Raw genomic sequence first — 19,753 nt, 5'->3', positions numbered from 1 at the left:
TGAAATACCTATTTCTATATCTACCGGTAGCTGTTCTGTTTGAAAAACTGGAAAAGATAGAGCCCACAGTTATATCTGCCTGATGAAGGAGAAGTAAATGGGGGGAGGGGCCATCTAAATTAAACCAACTGGCCAGACTGGTTACTTGTCAACAGCAGATGAAAATTTTCATCAGTTGTACTGTGAAACTGGTGGCTGATCAGTTACTATTCGGAGGCTCTGAGGTATTGGGAATAGGAGCTGAGGGGTTTAAAAGACAAGCAGTAGTAATACACAGCTTGAGTAAATCCATTTCTTTCAAATATTATTTGGATTACAACTACATCCTTACTAAAAGCAAATTGAACTATGGAATGTTAGTTCTGTGCCCTCCTTCATAGGAATAAATAAAAAAATAAAATTGATTCATAAAAACATTGCCTAGAAAAGTCTTTTCTGTCACAGCTCTGTTAAGCTAATTGTTAATCTTATTGTTGGGACTTGGATCTGGACAACTGGTAAACAAATAACTAGACCGTACATTCTAGAACCAGTAGTTGTCTGACTGGAAAAAAGGAAGGCTTTACTCAGCAATATCCTGCAGCAGTTTAGTCATGAAATGAGGCCCCCTTTATGTAAATTTTTACTGGCGCCAGCTAGCTGTAACTGCAGTCAGGCTCAGCTTTGGCAGCAAATAACATCTGTCATGGACTTTCTGTTGCCTGGAATGTACAGACATTCTAATTTCTGGACTGAAAGAACAGGGTTGATGGATCTGAAAAGGTATAGAAAAGACACCTAAACATAGGTAGGCTTTGAATGTGTGGAAATATTGAGGAGTTTTAGCTGGTTGCTTTTTTAGTGTTCTGCCTTGTGCTGTAACAAATTTATGCCTGTTGGTACTACTGTGTGGTATGTGGGAGGTACTTCACTGCACATAGTTGCTGCAGTGCTAATAGTTGGCAGCACAGAGAGCAGTACAAAGAATTCTGATTCTAGACACTTTCAGTTGCAACATTCATTTCGAGGCTGTAGTGTGCTTGTTTAGTGATCTTCAGTGATACCATCTCTCTTGATGTATTCACATGACTAAGTGGGGGATATGAGTACACTTTACTGAACAGATATGGATCACTAACTGAAAGGTAGTGCAGTAGCCCACGCGCTGGCTAACCTACAGTATTCCTGCTTATGTGTAAATGAAACAAGATTTTATTCTCAAGATGGCCGACCTGGAAGTCTACTTGTAGCTTTGATATTTATGCAAATGAGCTAAATGCCTGTGGCTTATATAGAGGAGGAAGTTCATTTCACACATGTCAAGCGTTCTCCAGGTAAGAGAAGCAGCTCCTTCTTTGCCCTGATCTTTCAGAGGCCTGTCAACTTCCTTTTTTCACTTAAGTTCTTTTATTTTATTTTTATTTTTTGGCAAAATGCCAGGGACATTAGGCATAGTTTTGAGAATTACATGTAACAAATGTTTTTTTGAGAGTTTGGAAGTCAAACTTCTTTTATTTTAATATAGTTTTTTGTTTGGCTTATTTTTGCTGCAAGGAGAGTAGTTTGCAGTTGCCATAAAATGCTTTCATTGTGGAGTTGAACTGAAGGCTTTAAAATATCCCAGAAAACACACAGATACCACTTTTACTCCTTTGTGTGTGTGTGTGTATGTATGTATATAATTTTTTTTTTTAAATTATTTTGTTAGCACTTTGCTTTCTCTCTACAGTGACACCAACTGATGCATGTGGAGGCATGACATTGTTGCGAACTTTCTCCCCTTTATAGGGAGTAGAATTCAGAAACTTAAATCTGCTAGTGATGTTTTTTAACTTGCTGGGTGTTAAGAGGTATAATTGTACCATCCTATCTTTAAAAACAAACTGCTTCTGGTTTAAATTCTCTTCTATAGGTGCTGGCAAACTGATGTTTAAAATATTGTACTCTAAACTGTCATCTGTGAATATGTCATGTACACATGTGAGTTTGTATCTGTCCCAAATGAAAGCACTGTATGTGTATTTGGAAATAGGCAAAGTAAACAAATTATAATAGGATGTTTGCTTTCTATCTTTCTCCCCATCAGTGGTGTTGACAAAAGAAACTAGCTGCTATACACCAAACATGTTTTAACGGTCAGAAATATTGTTAATTGCAATTTATACTGTGTATGGATGCACCTGTAGAACTCTTAGCATCTCTTTACTGTGTATGTAAGAGCTGTATTTGGCAGATATGTGCCAGTTCTGTGTGTGAATATGCTCATGTTGCCTCTTGCCTGATGAGACGGTAGTGCTGAAGAAGGTTTCAAGCTGTGCCAGAGATAGGGAAGGTAGGGAGTATGACCAAGGAACATGAACAGGGCTAGGAAAAAGAGGTGAGAAGGAATTGAGGACACTAAGGGATGTGAACAGGGCCAAAGAAAACAAGGGAAGGGGTTGCTTAAAGGAATAGACTAGCAATTGAAAAAGAGACAGGGAAGAATGGAACTGGTCAAGGGAGCTGATCAGAACTAAGAAAGAAAGTCAGGGGGAGCTCAATTAAACTGAATGAAATTGGAGGGAGTTGGGAGAAGGCTTACCAGCTGCATTCCACAAGTAACAGGATGGAGTAGAATGAAGAAAATTGGAGGGCAGTGACTAGATATGACAAGACAATTCTGAAGTTCGGTGTTAGTAGAGACCAGGAAAGAAGATACAGTCATGCTAGAAGGGTGCATTAGAGCTGGATAACAACAAGGAGGGGGAAATTAGCTCAGAGAAATTAATAAAACTGAGAACTTGAAAGTGGGGGAAGATGAATAATGAAATGTACTCCTGGGGGGACAGGGAAAGGAAGAAAGTTCTGAACATCAACATTTTGGACTAACTGTAAATTGTATTTTATATACTTCACCACCAAAATCTGCACCAATTTTTCTTACTAAAAAGAAAAGATTTTATTATGGACCATAGGTTTGCTTGCCTTCTGTTATTTCAAAAACTTCTCAGTTTGTAATTGTTAGGATAAAAATGTATTAGAATAGTAGAATGACTCCATAATCTCAACGTTGGGAGTTCTTAAGTTTTAGTTGAACAAAGAGCCACAGTTGAGAAAAGAGCACAACTTTGGCTGACAGCACTTTCTGGTTCATTGGTAAAGTGAAGGGAGCAATTTAGAAATAATAAAGCACTATATAACAAATGGATGGGGTGGGGGGTGGGCGGGAAGGAAAGTATATATGAATCAATATGAATTAAAAGTTATGAAGTGTAGAAAATTGATAAGGGAGGTTAGACATCAGGGAGAAATTCATGGCTGGCAGGGCTAAGTATATTAGGAACAAAATAAATCCTAGCAATGGTTTAGGCCTGTTACTAGATGAAGATGGTAAATGACACAGAAAGTTCAGTAGTGTTCAATAAATATTTCTGTTCTGTATGTGGACAGAAACTTAGTGAGGTATTCATATCACATATGTTGAAGTGCTTTGCAGTCCATTAGTCACTGAGGATGTTAAACAGCATCTAACAGAGATTTTTAAAGGCATGAGGAACTTGCACTCAAGAGTTCTTGAGAGTTGGCTGAGGAGATCTTTGGCCCACTGATAACTTTCAGTGCATCTTGGAATACCAGAGGAAGACTGGAAGAGTTCTGGAAGAATGTTGTGGCAATATTCAAAAAGGGCATGCAAGCTGACATAGTAACTGTATGCCAGTTAGCCTGACAGTCCCAGGCAAAATAATGGAGAAGCTGATACGGGATTCGGTAGATAACATTAATTATATTGCTGTCATTTAATTCTTTAAGTCAACATAGTTTTATGGAAAATAGGTCTTGTCAAACAAACCTGATTGTGTTCTTTGAAATTACAAATTTGGTTGATATAGGTCACTGCCTAAATGTAATAGACTTATGTGAGGTGTTTAACTTAGTACTGCATGACAGTCAAATTAAAACATTAGTACGATACCATATAAATAGTTCACACATTTAAATAGAGTAGGAGAGCTGAAAAAATAGTAGTCAATAGGAAATTATAATTGAATGGGTGTGTTTCTAGTGAGGTTCTTCAGGGATTGGTTTTAAGGCATGTCTCTTTAACATTTTCAGCAATGATCTGGAAGTAAATTTAAAAAATCACTGCTGATTTAAAATTTGCAGATGACACAAAGATTAATGGAGTGATAAATAATGAGAAGGACAGGGCAGTCATACAGATTGAATTTGGCTGTACTGACATGCATTTTGTTTGAACGGGCCCAGTTTATCAAGCAGAGGTATACATCTAGGAACAAGGAATGCAGGTCATAGATATGGAGTGCGGCACTGTATCCTGAAAAGCAATGACTTCAGAAAGGATTTGGGATTCATAGTGGACAGACAATTCAGCATGAGCTCCCAATATGATGCTGTGGCAAAAAAGGCTAATGAGATCCTTGAATGTATAAATAAGGGACTAGAGAAGTTATTTTACCTCTGAATATAGCATGGGTAGGACTGATGCTGTAATATTGTGTCCAGTTTTGGAGTCCACATTTAAAAAAGGATGTTGGAAAAATTGGAGAGGGTGCAGAAAAGAGCTACAAAAATGATTCAAGATTAGAGAAAATGCCTTACAGATTGATCCCTTTTATCAAAAAGAAGATTGAAATGTGACTTGATTAGCGTATAAGTGCCTTCCCAAGGAGAAAATACCAGGTGTGAAAGGAGTCTTTTAATATATCTGAGACAGATATAACAAAAACCAATGGCTGGAAGCTGAAGCCAGGCTAATTCAGTTTAGAAATAAAACATAAATTCGATGAAGGTGATTAACCATTGGGGCAAATTGCCAGGGGAAGTAGTAGATTCTGTGTCTCTTGGTTTGAAGACATCAAGACTGGACGCCTTTCTGGAAAGTATGTTTGTGTCAAACAAGCTATTGGGCTCAATAAAAGGCTAACTGGGTGAAATTCAGTGATCTCTGTTATGCAGGAGTTCCGTCTAGATCAGTGGTAATCAACCCGTGGCCCAATCAGCATACAGCTGTGGCCCATGTGCCATCCTCAGGGCCATTCAGGTAGTATAGCTATCGTGTGGATGCGGCCCACGTAACATGTAGAGAGCTGCATACGTGGCCCACAATAGGTTGAGAACGACTGGTCTAGATGATCTAATGGTCTCTTTTAGCCTTAAACTCTATGAATCTATAAATAAGTAGTTTACTTAATTCTGACAAGAATTAACATTATTCCTTTTCTGCATGGAGGCAGACAATTCTGTTAAAATCTGAGCATTTTTTATCTGCAAAGTAACATGAAAATTCTTTGAAAAAATCTGAACTCTGTAGCTGGTTGGAGGCAGCACAGATTCACCAAACTGCCAGTGAGTTAGCTGTGAGTGAGTTAATGTTAATTCACCATTGCATTTGCTATGGTAGAGAAGAAGAAACTTCATCTCCCAAACAGCCACAGCAAATGACTGTACAAATTCTATATGGTGCATTTGATTAAAGTCAGCTCAAGACTTACACTTAGCGCTCTAGCCATTTGCTCTCTTGTTTTACTTGTCACAGGTCACCTGTAAACAGTGCTTATTTGTGAGGAGGTTTAGGCATCGCCATATCCATGGGGAAGACAACAAACTGTTAGAGCATATTATTGACACTTTTTTAAGATTTTACTGTCAGCTGAATAATGTTGTTCCTCAGAACCATCTGTAAATTCTCAGGTTCCTCTGGTGTCCAATGATGTCCCATTAGAACAGGTCGTTCACTCCTGTTAGAAGGGCATCCTAGCTTTGCCTGCCTCCAATCTATTCCGATACTAAATCCAGAGTGTGACCAGTTTTATGTGAGGTGAGCCAGAAGCCACTTTGGACAAGTCCTATGATTGTCATGAGAGCAATGGAATCCTGAGCTGATCAAGAAAAAATGTACTCTGCATAGGCATTCTAGGCACTGAAAACATATTCAGCCTCTGAATCTACAATACCAACATGCTGAAGAATTCAGTTAGCGCCTTGGAACTTTAGTGCAGTCATTACACCAATATTAACTCTCTCTTAATTCCACTCTAAAACTCCAAAGGAAAAAAGACACATTGAGATCTAATCTTAGGGATAGGAGTTGTCCAATACCTTGAGATCAAATGCACGTAACAGAGGCACCTGCTGCCCAAACCCCTCTTCCTCATGTGGCACGATATATCTAGCTGGTGACAGCTGTACCACCCACTCTTTTGGTCTCCAAAGAGCTCCAAGTTTGTTCGCTAAATATTTGGCAGTGGTGTTAACATAAATAAGTTATCAAGGTATCCACATGGACACTTGCCTGGATAGCTGGCTTATAGAAGCAGTCTGGACAAGAGATCAAGTTGATTGTTCAGTCAGGGTGTACTCTATTTCATTCTCTTGATCTGAGAGTAAACCACAAGAAATCTAATCTACTCAGATGGTGGAAAATTCATGGGGCCTGATCCAGACTTTAAATCTCTACCTGCTTACTTACCAAAAGACAGTTTTTAGGAAATTCAGAGGTAAATTGCTTCTGTAGGAATTCAGGAATTCATGACTTGTCATACGTATTAAGGTTTAGCAGATTCTTGGTAAGATTCCAGAAAGGTTGGTTTAAAAATTATATACTAGGCAAAACTAGTCAAAAGGCTCCTTAACTGTGACCATGCCTCAGAAAATCTTGGAAGCTGTTGGGTGGCCAATACCCCCAGAATATTTGCAAGAGTGTCCTGTACTTCTCAACTATTGGCTATGATTGTGACACAAGCTTCTGGCATTGGCTGAGGAGCTTTCTTTGATCATTATGCAGTTCAAGTCCTTAGGAATTGTAAGGTGACAAGGCTTTATATAAGTGATGTAAGGCAGAGGGCAATTTGTGTCTGACTTTCCATGCTTTCCTCCCACAAATCGAGCAGATCTGTACAAGTTCTGACAAAAAAACACCTATGACATGAATTTTATAAAAACTGACAAAGACAAGCTCATTCTCTGCTACTTTATTGAGCAATGTTCAATTTTTTTTTTGAATCATGCATCCTGCATCAAATCGTTTCTCTGGAGGTTCATCTCCCCAACAAAAACAAAGTCTTAGCTGATGATCTGATTTGAAATACTGTATTCCATGTGAATGGTTTAAGGTCACTGCTTCCATCTTCAGGTGGTCAGGTGGCTCCTAAATTAGACCTTTTTGCCACAAGAGGCAGCATGATGTTCTTTCAGTTGTGTTCTGAAGTTATCTGAGATCCTGACTCCTTCATGGATACAATCCTCTGGGATTTGAGCCAAGAATTTTTGTACATCTTTGTTCTTCTACCTCTTTTGTTAAGTATCATCCCAAAAATGAGCAAGAACAAACTGAGGTGAAACAGGTTAAGCTTGTTGGGCATGTCATTGCTGGTTTAGATGTCCTAATGTTTGTCTTCAGAGCCTCCATTTCTGTTACTGGGTCTTCTGACACAATAGTGTTGCTACAACTTTCTGCCAAAAGAAGATAGTGCATAGTGCAAAGCAGCAAATTCAGAGGAAATACTTTTTCACACAACACATAATTAGACTGTGGAATTCATTGCCACCAGATGTCATAGGGACCAAGATCTTAGCAAGATTAAAAAAGGGGTAGGACACTTATGTGGATAATAAGAATTTTCAGAGTTATGATATGTAATTCTAAAAAGAGTTGTGGAATGGATATAAAACCTCATGTTATTGGGTTTTAAGGCGATTTATTATTATTTGTTAGGATGAGACTTTCATAAGTGTCAGATTATTTACGCTGGTCTTCTGTGGTATTTCTTGAACCTTTCTTTGAAGCATCTGGTGCTGACTATTGTTAGAATACTGCACTAAGTGTACTACATTTTTGACAATTCCTGCGTCTGAAGAGGTGGGTTTTTTACCCACGAAAGCTTATGCCCAAATAAATCTGTTAGTCTTTAAGGTGACACCGGACTACTCATTGTTCCTATAATCCTAAACCACCATGTAAATGATTGGAGCAGTTCACATGACTCAGAGTTCTCATTTTGTGCTGTGTCCAGATTCAGAAATATCACATTACATCCATTTACACATGTAATATTTCACGTGCTATAAATATTATGTTAATATATTAAAATATTAAATATATACAAATTATAAAATCTCATACATTATTCATGAAAGGTTATACTGATCACACAAAAATATTCATATATCCTGTTGCTCACTCTCATTTTGTATACTGTAACATTCATAGTAGTGACTAACCTTCACAAATCTTTCCTTACAGAAAGTGATTCTAAAACACATATAAGTAGCTTAAATCTATCCATTCTGAAAGTTTTGAGCCAGGAAAGTATGGATGAAAAATAAATTTGATAACTAAGGAACATTTGCCTTTTGAGTGATTGCCTTAGTATCCTTCTTCTTTCTTTCAGTGTTTACTGTGATACAGCATGGCCAGAGGGCAGCAGGAGAGTTTTAGAAGGGAGCCTTATTCCCTGTAGATTGAAGAAAGTTTGCTATAAATTAATTAAACCATCTGAAGCCAGTCACATGATAAAAAAAACCCCTGCTTCAATCAGACAAGAGGAGGAGTTGAAGCAGAGTGGATTGGTGTTTGAAGCAGAGAGCAGTTTGGAGGAAAGCAGAAGAGAGTCTGGAGAAGTGCTGCCGTGGGCTAAGAAGACCAAGACCCTACGTAAAGGGACACCTGGTTTGTGCAGAGGGAGGGCAGGAAGCCCCACAAGCTGAAGGGCAGGAAAGGGAAGGAGCCCAGGGGAAGGAACCACTAGTTCTAGTGGTTTACCGCTATCCCTAGGACCCTTGGGCTGGGACCCGGAGTAGAGGGCGGGCCCGGGTCCCTCCCTCTCCACTTCCCTCCTCTAGGACATTAGTGGGGCAGTTAATACCGCAGTTCAGGGGCAAGAAATGGAGCCCTGAAACAACACCCCCCTCCCAAACCCCCACAAGAAGAGAGAGCACGAGACCCATCATAGTGGTGCCGGCAATTTGCCACATTACATAAACCACAATTTGTTCTTAAACAATTAGAAAAAATTGATCTAGAATGGTAATTTTAAGTACAGTAGCTCTGCATCAAGTTCAGTTTTACTCTCATGCAACAAATGACATGAAATAAAAATTAAGGTAGTGAGACAAGATCAAGAAGGACACTCCATTCAGAGTGAAATGTTCCATATGTTCTGAAACCTAAATTTGATACATGCTAAGGATTTATCCTGTAGAGCATTACTGTTGATAAAAATAGGCCAACTTACCTATAACTCAATTTTCTGGGTTAAATGTCTGTATAAAGGTTCATATCTTGTAATGCCCTTTTTTCTTTACTGTTTTAGAATTTTCTTTCTTCTAACAGTAAATTAGTTTACACTTAAATGGCCAGAAGGCTCAAACACATTGTTAACCATAAAGTCTCCCTAAGCAGTGGTATTAATAGAAAAATTACTGTTGTTTACTGAATGGGCTATTATATCATGGTCACGGATGTCCACAATGCCAATAACTACTCCTAAAAACATGGAAGTGAAACTGGTGTTACTTAGGATAGCCTGAAGAGTATGTTATGTACCTAAAAAGTGTGGGCACAAGATCAAACTGTATGATTTTTATTTCATTTTGCCATCTGTGGCTTCCAATTTCTTACATTTTTACATGTTTCACAGAATTTTTTGAGGAATTGAATTATTAAAATTTGTTCTGTATTTCTAATGTATTTCAAGTTCTCTTTTTTAAGATTCCATTCACTTTGAAGCAAACAATTTTGATTCTCCAGGATCAGAACCACAAGTTATGGTGAGACTTAGTGAAGGAAAGTGGGGCACATGGTGAATTTTCCTTTCAAGTCAAGACTTCTAGTACTTTTAAGAGTATCAGAGTCTTAGGTGACAACACAGAGTCAGCTCTGAAAAAGGTTTCTGAGAAGGTTTTCTGTTGGAGCAAGATTCGTTTATCTAATCACAAATCCAGGTATAAAAAATGTTCCTCTTGCAGGGAGGACTTGAAGACTTTGCAAAGGCAAAAGAAATCAATTCACATTCTTCTTATTCTTCATGTAAGGATCTGGAAAAATGGTCCATAATTATCTCAGACAATTGGGTCATTTTACTTGTTGTGGGGAGGTAGTTCAGAGAATTTCATTCTCTACCCTGACCTCTCCAAATCACATCCTTGATCATCAGAAGAAACTGTGTTACCATGCTAACCCATCTGATCATCAGTTGTGCCATTTCCTGCATTCACCCAAAACATTACCTCAAAGAGGTAGTGATAGTGGAGTGAGGTGTCCAAGATATTTCATAATTCTCAAATCAGGAGAATTCAGGCTCATCCTGGACTTGAAGTGGATGAATTATTTCATGTAATGAAAAGAAAGTTAAGATAAAATTCTTCTTTTCAGTCCTACCAGCAGTATACAAACATAATTGATTTGCCTCAGTTGATATCAAGGACTCTTACTTAGGTTACCACTGCTGAGTCTTATCAGTGGTGCCTTTTGAATAACTAAAATGGAGGTGGAATCTCCATGAAATTCCCTTCTGCTTGGGAGCTGTTATCCGTTCTTGGAACCAGCCAAGAAATAACCGCAAAAAAAAGTCGAAATAGAGCAGCACTGTGGGTTGATTTATTGGCACCCCTTACTTGCGCAGTTATACTCACACACAATACGTTCATGCTGGCAGGCTGCAGATGCTGATTTCGATTTCATAGGTGGCTGAGGGTGATCTGGCGACAGCTGCCCGGATATCGGATGCTAGTCGATGAGAGTCCCCGAAGTCCCTTCAGATCCGCGGGAGGGCTCTACTGCTTCTGGTCTGGTCCTGAGTTTAGCGTGCTGTTACATTTCCTTGTTCATGACCCACCTGGCCGCCAATCTCGAGATTTATACTCTCACCAAGATAATACCATGGTTCCATAAAAGGTGATATTTGCCTCTTTGTTTTGCCATTGACTGTCTGTCACTCACTCACACTATCTCACTCATTCCTTACATTAATTGATTACATATTCATAAGCATGAATACAATTGATCATTTAGAGCAATGCAGCTTTAAGCAAGTATCTAACATCATTGGGGAGCTTCCGCTGCTTGTGGCTTTGTAACAGCATAACAGGAAACAGTGCAGACTGCATTCGAAAGAGCGAATGGGGCGGGGGGGCGTCTGGCTGCAGGAATCATCAAGATAATGGTAAATGCTGAGGGGAAAAGATGTCCCATACTTGGGGGGGGGAATGGCTGACTCAGAAAAACAAATTGAATTTGAAGGTGTTCTTATTCATTATGAGATACAGGAGTTGGGTCTCCCTCTCCTAGTGTTTTAGACTTGAACAGCCCTTATTGGAATCCTAATTTCTCAATAGTGTGTCTTTCTGTGAATCCAGTTCGTCTTCAGAACTTGCCAGTTCTGGGCTTGCTGTCCTCAGAAGAAAACCTTGACAACCTTTGGTAAAATGTTTTGTGAAGCATTAACACCATGTCTCCTTATTGGCAGCTGTGGCCATTGCACAGCGTGTGTTCAGAAATTCCTTCTCCAACAGCCCTTGAGCTTCCATATGGGGGGAGATAGACAAACTGATTTTTGTCCTTCTATTTTTTTTCCTTTAACCCAACTTTCTATTTCCTTTATACTGAGGATTCTTTCACCCTTAGGTAGATGTAATTGCTGGTTAAGCCATCCCACTATACCAGTGGCAGCCACATCATGCAAATCTTCCCTATCTGTTTCCTGTGATATGGAAAAAACAATACACTCTGCCAGTGTACTTTGAAGGTATTTTGACAGGTATTAAAGGAACTTCTTGGCTGGGTAGATTATCGACTTGCATTTGAGCTTGAATAGTTCTCAACTGGGAGCTGCAAGAGAAGTTGTCAGAAGGAGCAGTAGGCATGAAAAGTAGTGTCTGGATCGGCTGCAGTTACCTAACGGAAAGACCAGAGGAAATAACCTACTGTGTTTAATGATTTTGCCAAATCCCAGGAAAAGATTAGTAAGTAAAGAAGTATTTTTCAAGTGTCCAGAAATATTGGCTCACCACACTTACCTCCACAGATCTAGCAACCACCTCAGGCACACCAAGAAATCTGTTATCTACAGCCAGGCAGTCAGATACCACAGAATGTGATCCGAAGAAAAAGTCCAGGATACACACCTTAACACACATAGTGTCCTTTTTTTAGTGAAGGCAGTTTTATCAGAGAAGTGGATTGCATCAGGAATTCGGGCCACCCAAATACCCTGAGAGAATCTGCTTCAATATAGGAAAAAAGAAAACAACCCACTGACCCTCTAGCTGTTACCTGTCAACCCACACTCAAAGCCATATGGGGTGGTATCAAACAATTACCACCCATACTTGATGGGGACCACATTCTGAAAGAACCCCCTCTTTTGGTCTTCAAACAACCTCTCAACCTCACCAAACTCCTCATCAGAAGTAAGCTCCCCACAGACCAGGACACACCAACTCAGAGCAGCACCAGACCCTGCCAGAACAACAGATGCAAAACCTGCAGACTCTAAGGTGCCACAAGTACTCCTTTTCTTTTTGCGAATACAGACTAACACGGCTGTTACTCTGAAACCATTCAATACTATGATGATCAATATCCCCCACAACAGCTTTCAAGATGGATGGATCTTACACATGCCTATCGCATGTGGTGTTCCTCATCCAGTGCATCAAGTGCCCCAACAACAAGAATTATATGGGTGAAACCAGACAATTCCTACACAATCAAATGAACTCGCACACAAAAATGGACATCTTATCACCATGGTGAACACTTTTCACAAAGTAATCACTCCATATCTGACTTCTGTCCTCATTTTCAAAGGAAACCTGCACAACACCTTCAAAAGATGAACCTGGGAACTTAAATTCATAACTCTGCTGGACACTTAAAAACCATGGACTTAATAGAAATAGTGTTTTTATGGCCCATTACAAAAGTCTGTAAGGTTAGTAGGCAGCAGGGTGTGCTGCCTACTAACCTTCCATTGTCCTATAGTTGCAGAGGTGTTAATTGCCCACTTCATTTTAAAAGTGGCCTCCTACTACAGCCTCCTGATCTGTAAACTCCTTATGCTTAACAATCTGTCCCACTTGTATTTAGCTTAGGCTATGTCTCGACTACAAAGTTGAGTAGACTTAAGTTATGTCAATGTTCATCCACTGCTGTAATTGAATCACTTTTGCATGTCCACACAACGCTCCTTGTGATGGTGGAGTGTGTCCACAGTTGATGCTTTTGCATCGACAGAGAGAGCGGTACACTGTGGGTAGCTCTCCCCTGTGCAACTCACCACCATCTGCTGCTGGGATTTCTGGGAAGGGATCACAGTGCCTCATGGGGGCGGGCTCAGCATCCCATGATGCAGTTTTCTCTGTCCCATCATTCCATGGGCTTCCAACTATGTTTTTCACTGCTTTTCAACAGCCCTTGTAAACTGCACGTCCACCATCTCTGTCTGAAAGCATAGATCCTGTTCTTCTCTCCAGTATTGTGATGAGTGTTATGAACACAACCCTGGTGATCCTGTACTACTTCATGAGCTGTGAATCTGATAATGAAACCATGGTGGCTACCCTGCTGTGTGCCATGGACAGACACAATTCAAGATTGCTTTTGGCATTCACAGAGCAGCTGCGCATGGTGGTCTGTCACATCTGGGCACAGGAAGCAAGCACTGAGTGGTGGGATCACATTGTTATGCAGGTATGGGATGATGAGCAGTAACAGCAGAACTTTCAGATATGCAAAGCCACCTTCCTGGAACTGTGTGTGGTGCTTGCCCCTGCCTTTTGGTGCAAGGACACCAAAAAGAGAACTGCTTTAATGGTGAAGCGAGTGGTGATTACTGTGTGGAAGCTGGCAACTCCAGATAGCTACCGGTCAGTTGCAAATCAGTTTGGAGTGGGGAAGTCCACCGTTGGGGTTGCAGTCATACAAGTGTGCAGGACCATTAATCACCTCCTCCTATGAAGGACTGTGACTCTGGGCAATGTGCGTGAAATAGTGGATGGTTTTGCGGCAGTGGGATTCCCTAACTGTGAGAAGGTGATAGGTGGCGCACACATCCCTATTTTGGTCTCAGACCAACTTGTGACGGAGTACATAAACAAAAAAGGCTACTTTTCTATGGTATTGCAAGCTCTGATTGATTACTGGGGTTGTTTCACCGACATCAGTGAAGGGTGGTCAGGGTAGGTGCATAATGCATGCATCTTCAGGAACACTGGCCTGTACAGAAAGCTGCAAGAAGAGACTTTCTTTCCAGACCAGAAGATTCCAGTTGGGGATGTTGAAATGCCAATAGTGGTCCTTGGGGTCCCAGGCTACTATCCCTTGTTCTTGTGGGACATGAAGCCTTACACTGGCAACCTTGACTGCACAAGGAGTGCTTCAACAACAGGCTCATCAGGTGCAGAATGACTGTTGAATGCATCTTTGGCCGCATAAAATGTTGCTGGTGCTGCCGTTTTGGCAGGTTAGACCTCTGAGGAAAATATTTCCAAGTCATAGCAACTTGCTGTACTCTGCATAACATTTGTGAAGCTAAGGGAGAGAAAATTCTGCAGTGGTGGAGCGTTCAGGTGTATCGGCTGGCTGCTGCTTTTGAGTAGCCAGATACCAGGGCTGTTAGAGTGGCTCAACAGGGAGCTATTCGAATCATGGAGGCTTTAAAGGAGCATTTTTACAATGAGCCCCAGTGATCTGGGTTTATGTAATGCATTTAACCAGGCATTGTTTTCTTGCACCATAATATGAACCTTGTAATGATTGCTATGTGTGCCTTAATTTTACAGTGCAAATGTGCCAGTTTCCACTGGGTATGCATTTCAGTAGCAACCATCAGACGTAGAAGACAAATAAAGATTCCTTCTCTTTCTATAAACACACTTTTATTCAACACCTATGAAGAGATTTCTATGTTCTGCAAGGATCATGAAAATCAAGAGTATATTTTCAAATGAGGCTCTCATGGTTGGATTTATATCCAGCTGTCATTGTGAAACATGCCTCTTAGAGTGGAGCGCATGGGGTACTGCAGCGGCCTGGGAACATGTGAGGAATGAGTGCGGGGAGTGTAGGGAGGGCATGGAAGGCAGCTCTGTATGGGCTGTAAGGGGAGGTGAGCATGGATGTGTTCTGCCAGCAGTCCAGTCAGGGCCTCAGCTTGTCTGTTTGGTTCTGGAGCAGCTGTATCATCTGCTCCTGCCCGTTGCCTCTTCTGGCCATCTATTCACAGTTTCTCATTGATAGATTCTCTGCATGGTCCCTGTTCGCAATCCGAAGCAACAGAGGATTGCAGCACATCCCGGAACATGTCTCTTATTCCTGCTGTTCGTTTCTCCTTATCAGATGGAGCCACTCAGCCGATGAGACTCTCAAGGGCACATCTGAAGTAGCTAAAGAAACAACAGATAGAGGCACTATTGTGAGTGCACTCGCAGCCTTGATCCAAACAAATTAGAAACATCACTTTCTCACTTTCCCATGGCAGGCACACAGCACAGTGAGAGCCCCAGTCATGGTGATTTTGGCCTGGGGGGAAGGGGCAAGATGGGACAAAGGTGAGGCGGGAGGGTTCAGAGCAGTATCACTACAAGCGCCTAGGGCCACTATTCTGGATACTGGCACCATTTTCCACAGGCTGGGGTGATAGCAGCCGATATCTCACTCTGAGGGTAACCAAGGATGCATGTGTGCAGCTGCAGACCAGGTCTGTATGCTGCTTGCCTATGTGCTGCTTTGGTGCATGCTGAAGTAATTGCCGATTGGCAGGGGAAAGTTTCCTACTGTGGGGAAAGAAACAAGGCAGCCCTCTCAAGAAACCTTCAGCAGAGGATTGCAAAGTACCTCCAGGAAAGTTTCCTAGAGAGCTCTTTGGAGGATTCCCAGGACATCCAGGTATGCATAAACAAACTTTTCTGCAGGGCCTCCTCTGCGTAGCTGCCCAGGGGAATGAGAAGCAGATACAAACTGTGCCTGTGTTGGTGGTTATAATCTCCCTTCTACCCTGATTAAAAAAAGCAAAGCGCTATCTCACATCTACCTTTGGTATCAAAGCACAATGAGTACTTACTAGAGCTTCCCTCTCCTGCATCAGGTGTGCCAGAGCCGGAGTGCTGGGACTGGCGAGACCAGTGGTTCTCAAACTTTTGTACTAGTGACCCCTTTCACATAGCATGCTTCTGAGTGCGACCCCCCCTCCCCCTTATAAATTAAAAATACTTTTTTATACATTTAACACCATTATAAATGCTGGAAGCAAAGCAGCGTTTGGAGTGGAGGCTGACAGCTCATGACCCCCCATGTAATAACCTCGGGACCCCCTGAGGGGTCCTGACTCCCAGTTTGAGAATCCCTGGGCTAGACCCCTCCAGAGTTTAAAAAAAAAAAAAAAAAAAAGATTCTGGCTCGCCACACCACTGGACTTGCCTGACGTCTGTCCCCCGTCCTCCTCCAACTCCACTTCCTTGTCCACCACACTGTCCTTGGGGTTCACTCTGCTGGCCGCTGTCTCCAGACCCCTTGGGCTCTTGGCAGTGATGGTGGGGTCGCTGCCGAGGATGGTGTGCAGCTCCTTGTAGAAACGTCATGTCTTTGACAAAGCACCAGACCGACGATTGGCCTACCTTGCCTTTTGGTACGCCTGCCTCAGATCTTAGATCTTTGCACAGCACTGCTGCATGTCCCTATCGTGCCCCTTCTCCTCCATGCCACAAACAATCTGCTCATAACTCTGTTCAAGCCACATGAACTTTGATACCTATGACTGCACAGCCCCCTCTCCCCACAGACTCAACAGATCCACCAACTCCGGTGTACTCCAGGTAGGAGCACGTTTGCTGCTGGGAGCCGAAATCGTCAGCTTGATAGATGCTATGTGAGCTGTGCATGCCAAGCAAACAGGAAGAAGAATTCCAAAAATTCCCAGGGCTTTAAAGTGGGAGGGGTGCATGCCTGTGTACCTGACTGCAGGGCAATGGAGTTCAAACTGGTGACCAGAGCAATCACAATAAGCATTGTGGGACTCCTTCTGGAGGCCACTTAGGGCGACACAACCAGCATGGTGTCTACACTAACACTTGGTTGCTCTAATTATGTCTCCCTAAACACTACACCTCTCCTTGAGGTGGGTTTTTTATGTTGGCATAGCAGGAGAGTTAAATCTCTGGGAGGAGTGTTGTAGTGTGTTCACCTCCACAGGTAGGTCGACATAAGCTGCCTTATGTCAACTTAAGTGTGTGGTGTAGATATGGCCTAAGATGCTCTGATTGGGAAGTGCTCTGTGAAGCTCAAAAGTTTGTTCCTTCCACCAACAGATGTTGTTCCAATAAAATATATTACCTCACCCACCTTGTCTCTTAGAGGATAATGTGGTATTTGTGAAAGTCAAATAGCCAGAACAATTACAACAGCTAAGTAACCCAAATAGCACTTGTCCAGTGGAGAATTTACATGTTTCCAAATCTAGATGACATTGCTCAAATGATTTTCCACTAAAAGCCTCTACTTTCATGAGTTCATAATTTTCCTAAAAACACAAACTGAATCAAACCATCATACACCTTCATGGGCTTATGCCTTGTAGTCTTGTTTCAGCTATGAACTGTGGGTTTCTTATATATAGTCACTTCTAGGGTTCCATGATTGAAACTGCTTGTACTGTCCCTGAAGATTATGCTTATGTGGGAGTGTTCTAAAGAGAATTTGATGGATTGGGGTGGGTGTTGAAGTTGCAGTGGAAATCTGAGCGGGAGTTTAGGTCATCTGCCCAGAGGATGAAAATATGAACAATGTTGCTCAGGAATATCATTGGATCTATGGTGCATTTTTCTGGAAATTCTTTCTTGAAGTGGTGCATGAAAAGGTTGGTATATTGGAGGGCCATCTTAGTACCAAAATGGCTGTTCCCATAGTTTAGGGAAGGTGTTTGTTATTAAATGTAAAGTTATTATAGATAAGGGTGAAATAGATGAGTTTGGTCATGTATTTGGGTAAATTTCTGAGTGTTGTCCATTGTCTTGTGGATATTTTGAGGCAAGCAGTGATGTCGTCATGGTGAGGGATGTTGGCGTATGTGACATCCATAGTGGCACGGATGGTGTTCTGAAGGAGATTGTTTAATGTTGTGGAGATTCTGGAGAAAGTCAGTTGTGTCCTGGAGGAAACTGGACCTTTGTGTGGTGAGTGGTTTGGGGATGGTTAATTGCTCATGTCATTTTAAGTGGTCTACAACATGTGTGAATCCCTTCTGCATAATAATCTGTCCCACCTTTATTTTGCTTGGACACTCTGGTTACCTTTTCCAGACTCTGTGAATCTCGAAAGCTTGTCCCTTCCTCCAGTAGAAGTTGGCTCAGTAGAATATTACCTCACCCACCTTATTTCTCTCATATCCTGGAACTAACATGGTTACAATGCTGCAAACATATCTTCTCACAATTAAGCAGATTGACAGCTGATTGGTGTTTGGTTTTAAGCATGACTCTTACTTTTTTTCCTTTTTAAAAAATTTCTTAAATCCACAGAATGAAATTAAAATGTTCCCTGTTTTAAATGGATAAATCTGTAGGTTCTTTTAGATTGACACCAACTTGTTTCTTGGACAATTCCCTGTTATTTTAGTGATAAAATAATGGTGGTTATACTTGGGCTGAAATTGGAATAACATTGGATGTTTCCAGAAGAGTCAATATTGCCTTTAAAAAATCATGAATAAAAGTATATCAAAAAACTAATCTTATTTTAAGCATCATCGTTCACTTTGAGAATCATGATGTGCAGCTACTTTTAATGAATAGATTGAGAAATAGCCTGCTGAATATTGAGAATGCTGGAAAGGTCACTTCTGTGACATGAACATATACATCATGCAGCATTTGAGGGACTGCCTTTGTCTTGTTTCTGTCACATTTGTAGAAATCTTAAGCAGAATGGATGAAACATCAGATTCAGGAAAATTTTGAAATCTTCTGTTTTCAGCGTTATCCAACTTTAGCTACTTCATTCAAAATCTGTTTTAATTAGATGTTCTAGTGGTTTCAGTTGCAAAAGCTAGCCATGCTAAATCAAAAGCACTGCTGCCCTTTTGACTTGGCTTTGCTGACAACTTTTTCTCCCAAAATAGTGGAGGCAAAGGTTTGAACTAGCACCCCATAATGCCTACACTAGAAGAAAATTTGGAGCTTTTTTTTTTGTGCTGAGGTCAGTCTACCTCAAAGAATTGTTAACTTCAGAGCCCACAATAGTTGGGATCATTTAAATGTTAATATCAGACAACACAATCCTTCTTTGCTTGTTTGATCTCCAAAGTGGAAATTGCCCAAGTCACTGCCTACATTGAAAATTTTAACTTCTCTTGTTTTTTAGCAAAGGTGCACAATGTAGAAAAAAAATCTCATTCCATGGGCAAGTTAGTGATAGAAAGGTAAGGGGGGGAGGGTCATTTGACTCATAGAAATCATAAAATCATAATTTCAGTGGTGTCACCCTCTGTGGCGTGGTGGAGGGACTCTCTGCCTCCCTCATTGCAGGTTTTTAAGAAATTTTGATAACACAATATCCTTAGAAATTGATTGAGTTGGGTATCATTTGAAAATCCTTTCTCTCATGAATGCAATGGTACTGAACATGACAATCCTTCATTCAGTTCCATGCAGCGAAGAGCCTCATTTTCAGTTGCAGTCTCCAGGCAGAGTACTTTGTTGTAGTCAGTAGAGGAGCCAATGCTGTGCATTAGCCACAAAAGTAATTTGCTACCAGTTTTGGAAGGAATTGTTAAACCAGTAG

At 41.1% G+C, this 19,753-nt stretch overlaps 1 protein-coding gene across 8 annotated transcripts in view; it reads left to right on the top strand.

Annotated features, from left to right (window-relative positions):
* Nucleotides 1-19,753, top strand: part of LOC102940459 (activating transcription factor 7 interacting protein) — a 169,757-nt gene that overhangs the window by 17,887 nt on the left and 132,117 nt on the right. Inside the window, exon 1 of one of the 8 annotated variants that reach the window (XM_007064061.4) lies at nt 885-1,313. The exons of the other annotated variants lie outside the window; for them this stretch is intronic. The gene's annotated coding sequence lies outside the window, so the exon portion shown is untranslated. Of the gene's footprint in view, nt 1-884; nt 1,314-19,753 lie in introns of those variants that run through there. 8 annotated transcript variants of the gene reach the window in all.

The sequence above is a fragment of the Chelonia mydas genome, chromosome 1 (genome assembly GCF_015237465.2).
Source record: "Chelonia mydas isolate rCheMyd1 chromosome 1, rCheMyd1.pri.v2, whole genome shotgun sequence".
In the NCBI taxonomy this organism is placed as follows: Eukaryota; Metazoa; Chordata; order Testudines; family Cheloniidae; genus Chelonia; species Chelonia mydas.
This window is presented reverse-complemented; position numbering and strand designations above follow the sequence as displayed.